This window comes from Uranotaenia lowii, chromosome 2 (genome assembly GCF_029784155.1).
Source record: "Uranotaenia lowii strain MFRU-FL chromosome 2, ASM2978415v1, whole genome shotgun sequence".
Lineage (NCBI taxonomy): Eukaryota > Metazoa > Arthropoda > Insecta > Diptera > Culicidae > Uranotaenia > Uranotaenia lowii.
The window spans coordinates 10292042-10300812 of NC_073692.1; positions in this window are offsets into that span (position 1 = coordinate 10292042).

Below are 8771 nucleotides of genomic sequence, written 5' to 3' on the forward strand. Positions count from 1 at the left end.
GCTGGTAATTGTAGCATTATTCCGGATAAGCGCAAAAATATCGTGCACCAATGGTGTACTTTCCGCAACATTTCGCTTAGTCAGTTGGAAAAAAAATAAAGTTGAGGATGTAGTAGTTTAGCTACAACCGCTAAACGTGAAATTACGCAATTTTTTTCTTGTCAATGTATCGCTTGTATAGAATTGTATAGAATTAGTGTACTTACACAGCAAAATTTTGCTAGTTTTTGCCCCGCTGACTTTCCAGCAAAATTTCCAGCAATTTGAAATGATGGAAAAATCAGCAAACATTAGTACTGGATTCCAGCAATTCAAATTGCTGGAAATCAGCGATCCAGATTGCTGGAAACCAGCTATTTTTTTCAAAATATTCGGCTGTATTTGGAGTTATATATATTTATATATATTTCAATTCGAAATTAAGTATTGAATACAGGCTGTGCCTATGATGAGCAATAAATAAGAATTATTCCATTTTTTCAATTATGTAGGTATTTATTTCCAAAACTATACATTTTTTTTAAATATAACATCACCGGCTCTGCTCTGGGGTGGAAGCTTTGTGCTAAAGTGTTGACCACCTGAAATAGAGTTTTGATTAGTATCTTTTATGAAATATCTACCTATCCCATGAAAACTCACCCTTGACTTGATGTCTGCAGACCATGGTTGCTATAATATAGAGGAAGATAAGAATAATTGATTAATCTATTCAAAGTTCGTGAAATAAATTCTCACCTTTTTCAGCGTACGAAAACGAACAGACTCCAATTTAACAACTCGATTGCTGATTTTCCAGCAAACTAGATCAGTTGCTGGAAAGTCTAGCAATTTAAAATCCGATTGCTGGGTTTTCAGCAGAAATGACAAGAACACAACCGAATGCTGAAAATTCCAGCAATCAGAAAACCGATTGCTGGTTTCTAGCAAAAAATTAGATTGCTGAACATTTCCAGCAATTTTTTTTGCTGGAAATCGAGGCAAAAATTTACTGTGTATGGTGTATTCTCGTAATGATCAACATGTGACATAATCTAATCATGAGACATAATCTGAGCATGCATTAAAATCAGTTCATGTGATATAATCGCCCAGCAAACATTTTTGTAGGTATATCTTTCAACAACTTTGTTATACGTTTCATACACATTATAGAATCATCTTATAAAACTTGAAAAAACAGCATTTACCTACAAAAGTGGAGGCAATATACATACATATTATAAACTTTTGGCGTTAAGAGTATACGATTTGGACGATATTCGACACCATATTCATACATACTGAAAGAATGCACGAGAGCACAAGTTTTTTTTTTCTCTCAACGCATGCGAATCGTTGCCAGCGACAATATTTGCTGCCTCTGTCATTGTGCAATTCTTGCAAATACACTATCTGAGTTTAAGCAATCTGGTTGCACTGATGGTCGCAGAGAGAACTCGAAGTCGAAGCCTCCGTTCTCTCACTTGATCCACGCGGGAGAAAAAAAAGGAACGAAATCGTCTTCAAAATCTGCAAAAACTGCATCTGCAGACTTTTTATCATATCCAATTTAAACCATTTAATCCGACTTCGAGTAACGATTTTTACGACCTTTTATTTGGGTTAGTTGGAATTACAATTTGCAGTAACGATTTTTTATACTTGAGCTATCATTTTTAATGCGATTTAATGTTTGCTGGGCGGACCATGCAACATAATCAGACCATGTTACATAATCTGACCACGCAACATAATCCGACCATGCAACAAAATTGACCATGTGACATAATCTGACCATGCAACATAATCAGGCAATGCAACACAATCGACCATGTGACATAATCCGATCATTCAACATAATCGACCATGTGACATAATCCGTCCATGCAACATAATAGGACCATGTGACATAATCCAATCTTGCAACAAAATCTGACCATGCACTAAAATCCGATCATGTGACATGATCCGATTATGCAACAAAATTGAATTATGCAATATAATAACATAATGACAAAATCAGACTTTGTGACATAATCAGACCATGCCACAAAATAAGACCATGTGACATAATTGGATCATGTGACGTAGTCCGATCATTTAACATAATCGACACAGTGGCATAATCAGACCATACAGCAAATTCTGACCATGCCACAAAATCAACCATGTGACATAATCCGACCTTGCAACATAATCCGACCATGTGATTAGACAACGCAACATAATCTGATATCGCGACATGCGATGACATGTAGGATGCGGATCCCTGTCACTGGGGCCCATCGACACTGAAGTTGCTGAACGCATCCGCCGCTGGTTGTCTAGGTTGCAGACCGTCTACGCTGCTGACCGTCATCGCTGTTCGCTGTCTATGCAACTGGTCCACGGTGCCATTGAACTACTGCAAATTGATATCTGAGTTGGATTACCACTCGATCCAAACTCAGATCGAAGCGCAGTTAGGGGAAAGGTTTCCTAAATGGGCCTATCGGGTTAAATGACCCTACGGCTGTTTGATGAAATGGCTGACTAGACAGCTTATCTGACTAGTGCATTTTGAGAGTGACACGCTTAGAACATAAGGCAAGAAAGAATTTTATGAATTTACAAGCTCAAAAAAATGTAAAAAATCATACAAGGTTCTGATACATTTTGATGTAATATTTCGACTTTTAAAAATTATACGTAAAGAAGCTTAAAACAAAAACAAGGATGGTTTTTGTTTCTTACTTAAATAAACTTTAGAAATAAAACATATTTCAGCTTTTGTGGAGGTTTAATAATGATTATATGGTGGAATAATAGAGTGTTTTTGTATGCCCCCATCATGTTTGTAAAATGCCTCCATCCTAAAATAACAGGTTAAATAGAATAAATAAATGATTTTTATCATTGAACCTTCAAATCTAAGCTCTGAATAACATCTTAAGAGAGAATTGAAGATCTAAACACAGATTTGATAAAGTTTTTATCATGGATGAACTGCCTCCATAGTATTGCAACCCTGACTTTTGTTTTTTTCCATAACATTATAATATACAACGATTTTTATAAAACTTCAGCTTTGTTGTGCGGAAATGATTACTTTCTAGCAGTTTCATTGAAATTATACGGAAATATTGCCCAAAAACAGAAATTTTGTTCAAAACATAAATAGGCGCATTTAGCCCGCACAATTTGAGGTTCGGCATTTTAGAGAACACTTTTAATAAAATCGTTTTCTTGGAAACAGAAGAAAATTTGAACATAAAAATTACTTGAATGTATAGAAAACAGATGCCTGCACACGTGTATATAGTTTTTGTACACATATTTGATGTGATATTTGATTAAATCAGAGTTCTGCTTAATAGGCGCATATAGCCCGCTCCTCCCCTACGTCTGTTCAGTTCGACGGCAAACAGAGAATGAAATCGAGTCGACCGACGAGTCCTTTCTTTTATACTTTTAGTAGGCAGGGAATCAAAATCCATCAAACGGCGGGGCTTCCGTGTTTTCTTTCTTTTCTCTTTTTTTCTATTTTGGCTTGATGATGACGTCATAATATTTTGATGTGATGTCTGTTAAAGAGAGTATTTTCGTGACCCAAGATTCGTTTGCAAATTTCAATTGGTCCCCCTATAGTGTTGCCGTAAGACGTAATTCTTCGTCAAAAAGTGCCATTTTTGCGATCCATATTCCATTCAAAAGTATGGAGCGGAAATCAGCTTCGTAGACAAAAAAAATTTGGGTGTAGATCGGATTCGGTGGACAAAACTATGACCGGAATGTCATGCGTACTTGCATGCGCCAGTAAAAACACTGCCTCAGTTCAGGATGTGGCCAAAACAGTTGGATCCCCTCACAGCACCGTTCATCGTCCCAAGGTAAAATTGGGTCTAAAGACATATAAGAAAAATAAGAATCCAAGAACTCGTAATTAATATGATTAATTGCTGTGTGGAAAATCGGTGTGCTTTATCATCGATGACGAAACCCATTGCAAGCTCATTGTTGAGCTCATACCAAATCGTATTAGAGAAACATGTAAAATCTGCAAATGCTATCGAAAACTTTACCAAAGACTAAAAAAAGTGATAAAATTACCTACCGCAGTCATATCATTTACGAAGCTCCTCGCACCGATTCAGCATACTTTCTCTCTAGGCGGAGAAAACATAAGCAGAGTTTTAAGCGTACAAGATTTGGGCGTTAAACTGGATTCCGGATTGACTTTCAAGGACCACATGAATATCCTAGTATCAGGCAGACTTGCACTTTTTGGAGGGGTGAGGCGGTTTTCTGGAGAGCTGGAAGACCCCTACACAATAAAAAGCCTGTACGTTAGCTTGGTCAGATCGAAATTCGACTTTTCGAACATGTACATATAAAATGATTGGAAGCTGTCCAGAAGCGATTCGTGAAATTCGCAGTTAGGAATCTTGGTTGGGCAGACGACATACCAGAGTATAAAAATCTGTGTCACTTGTTGGATCTGGATTTGTTAGAACACCGACACCGCATCAACGATTTTGTATTCTTTTTAAAAATAGATCGAGGTATCGTGAATTCGACCATTTTGAGTTCCCGATTGACGGCTAATTCCAGTACCTTGGCTCTTAGACAGGCTCGTAGACGTTACGCTCTTGAAAATCGAAGAATAAATTACAGTCGCAACGAGCCAGCATTCCGAGAGAGAAGCTAACAGCATTAGTAATATTATAGATTTAAACTGCAGTGCTCAAACAGTGAAAAATCAGTATGTGTTTAAGGAGACAACTATAAATAAGATAATTTTTAAGATATCGGGATGACGGGCTTAGCCTATATATCCATCAATAAATGAAATTAGAAACTATATTTCCCTTGTAAAAAATCAGTCAGGGCTAAAGCTAATGAACAGTCTTCGATCAAAAATTCGATCACTGGCCTACGATGACTGGATTGCATTTACTTCTAAATTGTGTTTATACTGTGCATTTAAAACCGTGCTTAGACATAACGGGACATACTATAAAACAATTTTTTGTTAGGGAATACCTCATACATGAAAATGATTCAAGATTCAATTTAGAAATTTACAAGCTTTAATAAAGTTCAGATAATACTTTTTCGATTATGAGACGAAAATATTTTAAACAAGAAACTCTTCTTTTTAACTTCATGTTCGATACTTTTCGTTTGCTAAAAATTATCGATCTCTCTATTTTTCTATCAATCCTTAACATTTTTCTTTCTTCTTTTGTTCTTTAGAAATTTTTTTTCCATTTTTCTGATTTTTTTAAAATACCATATTTTTCTGCTCTTTTATTTTAACAAACTTTATGAAAATTTCAGAAAATTTTCAATCCATCGCATTCAATTCATTGTTTATTTGATTTTTCAAATTTTGACTGCAATTCATTTTAGAGCGATTTAGTTTCGTGACGCGCCATTTTTTTTTAAACATGGTTTTCCAAAGCGTTGTGGCGCCATGAAATTTGAAGTTCAGCTACATGAAATAAATCAAAGTATTATCTTAAATTAATGCTTAATTTACTTAAAAAAGCAAGCTTGAAACTCAACAAATTATATGAAATTGAATCGAAATTTCTGACGCCATCTTGCAGGAAATAACACTATAGTACTAAAAACTAGACATTTTCAACAAATTTGACAATGTTTGCAGTACTATTTGTTGTATACCTAGGTAATGAATTTCAATGCAAAACAAAAATGGCATCATTTGAGAAGATCTATAGTTTCTTTAAACAATTATTTTTTTAATAAAAAAAATACTTAAAATGTGGTCAACCTTAATTTTCTTTAAAGGGGCGCTTATGTTTTGATGCTATTTCGTATATATTTCACCAGAAATCTGAGGTTGCAGGATGTTTCATGCTAAGAAATATTGAAAATGAAAATGAGAATATTTTTAAAATAACTCAAATGGAATTTTTAACAATCACCAGAAAGAGCTCCCACAGTAAAATTTCAATCAGATTCCACAGCTGCCACAGTAAAATTTTTATCAAATTTCACGGTTAAATTCCTATCAGATTCCATGACGTAGTTTTAAAAGAGCTGTGATGGTCTTAAGGGGGCTCTGAAAGATTTCTGAAAGCTATGTCTATAAGCAATGTTGCCGAAATCACAGAAAAATCTATAATTTCACAGAATTTTGAGCCAATTTTCATCACAGAATCTGTGTCACAGAGCACAGAATTTATGGAATGTTCACAGATTTCACAGAATATTAAAAATTTGGCCGTTTTATTCTAAATTCATTTTTTTAAGTCAATATTAATCTTGGATAATTATCTTTGAATTGGAAAAATAATATAAAATTGGTAATGGTTATTGATTTTTCATATGTAAAATGTAAAAAAACGCGATTTGACATTATTTTTGAATGAAATCAATGGAAAAATCATCACAGAAAACCGTCACAGAATTTTTAGGAAAAATCACAGAAAGTCAGAATTTTTTTTCGTCAACACAGAATTTTTTTCGGCAACCTTGTCTATAAGGTCGAATAAAACTATTCTGTTGGATGTTTTATTATAGCGTATAGAATTAGCTTTAAAGACGTTAACAACTCGCCCATATGTTAGCTTTGAAGTAGTTGTGCTAAAGCGTGGAATGCGATTTGGCTTATAAAGAAGGTTTAGGAAATAGTCTTAAGCGAACTGTAAGGTTGGAATAAAACTTAAATTGTTAGCTACAACTGATAATCTGGATAAAGTTGTACATTCCATGGTCAAATTGAATTAAAAACCTTCTTTTCATCAACGCATTTTCTATTTTTAATATATAAATTTCCATTGAATGCCATTGTTCTCTTTTCACTAAATCAAATGAAGTAGTACATGTCCTAAATTTCACCTTAAAGCTTCCATCTTTGTTTCGTCCTGTGGTGACTGACATAATTTTGGGGATGCGTTTCCCACTTTTTCTTGCTCACTCATTATCTCGTAATGCGCCTTCCACATGTGAGTGATTTTTATGTTCCTGAAGGAAGGAAGCTCATACGAATGCGGCAGGTCTAACTTTTGTCGAACGTTGCCAATTAGGCTGCCAATAAAAAAAAAAACCAGAGTCAGGCAGGCAGGTAATTAAATATGAAAGCGAGCTGCCGACTTCTGCTTGTCAACAAGCAAATTTGGCACCGATTTCCAGTCCAAAACGACTAGAATTTACAGTGCGAAAAAGAAACTTGGTCACCAACTCCCATAAAATCAGAATAAAGTTATCCGTTTGCCGGTTCCGGAGGGCTGCTGATGTTGATGTTGTTGATGATGCTGACGCTGCTGCTGGTGTTGCTGTTGTGATGTGTTGTGCCATATTGGCAAAATGTTTGCGCCCCACCGATGCTGACAGATCTGCTGGGCTACCTGGCGTGGCCACTCCGGCTTGTTTATTGCGGAAGAGAAGGTTCGTTTAACTTTTTTTCCCCGAGTTCTCGGTTTCCCGGGGCAAGATCAAAGCAAAAGTTTAGTACTTTTCTCTCGCCTCCTGCCATTTTTATTTTTTTTGGTGGTTGCTGGGATACTGCAACACTGTTCACCATTCTTTCTCCTGGCTGCCTGACTGCGGATTTGGAGATACGAAAGGAACGATACCAGGTTGGGCTGGGATGCTCGCTGATGAAGATCGTCAAAGGTTCGGTCAATATGGTTGGAAGCTGCCTGTCCTGTATCCAGAAAACATCGGCTCCCAGTAACAGAAAAAACGCCCCACATGGCATCACAACGTTGTACTTTATTTTACTCTCGAACACAATAAACTCACCTTTCATAAATAACAAACCAACCAAATCAAAGCATGCGGCCGACTTCATTTGGACGGAATCGTTCGGTTTCGCAGCCCAAGCAAAGCAGGCGCTGACGATGACGAAAACGCACCATAAAACAACAGCATCGCCCAACGAAATGCAATTAGTTGCTCGGTTTTTTTTTTTTTTTTGATAAAAGTCAGGGTTTCCGGTAGGCCCTTCATATCTATCATGATGCCCCCCAATGGTGGAGATCGAAAGATGGGCGACCGATCCGAAAGCATGTGGTTTGGATGGACCTTTTTCTGGTGAACCGATTTTTGTTATTCAATATTTGGCATCAATTCAGCGTTGGGTTGGGTCTGTGAGATGGTGCTGCCTAATGAGCCATAATTATTGGTTATTGTTTCACTCTCTAAGCAACCCAACCACTCAATCGACTGTATATTGATGACTTACTGCTAGGCTCGTGTGTCAGAAAGTATTGCAGAGTTGTGCCAAGGGAATGAGCCATTTTTGACATTTTATTTAGAGACATCAAACCTTCAAATTGAAATCTAAATTTTTTGAGCAAGTTTTGCAAAAATAATCTTATAAGATTTTTTTAGGACCTAAAATACAATTTAAAATCTGTCGATGAATTTCGATGAAAATTTTTTTTTCAATTCTTTTTCTAGGTTTTTAGGGTTTTAACCCGTGTTATATTTATTTTGTATATTTTTGTTGGGTATAGCCCGGATTTTGGTGATCAATTTTTAAATGGAATGTCTCGATTTTTTTCAGGTTTTTATACAGAATGGCTCGATTCTGTCTGGACCGGATACGTGCTAAAAAAAATCTGGCACCCTTAGTCTAGCATTTACATCTACAATTTTTCGGTCGCGAAAAGATATCATTTGTCGCGAAGAAAAATACATGTAAGCTATAATGCTGCATTTCTACCGTTCCCCACAAACAAAATATTGTTTCTATTATTCCACCTTTTTTGTTACATTTTGCTAAATTATTGCCAAAAAAACTCAATAAAAACTTTTACATTACTTCAAATATTATT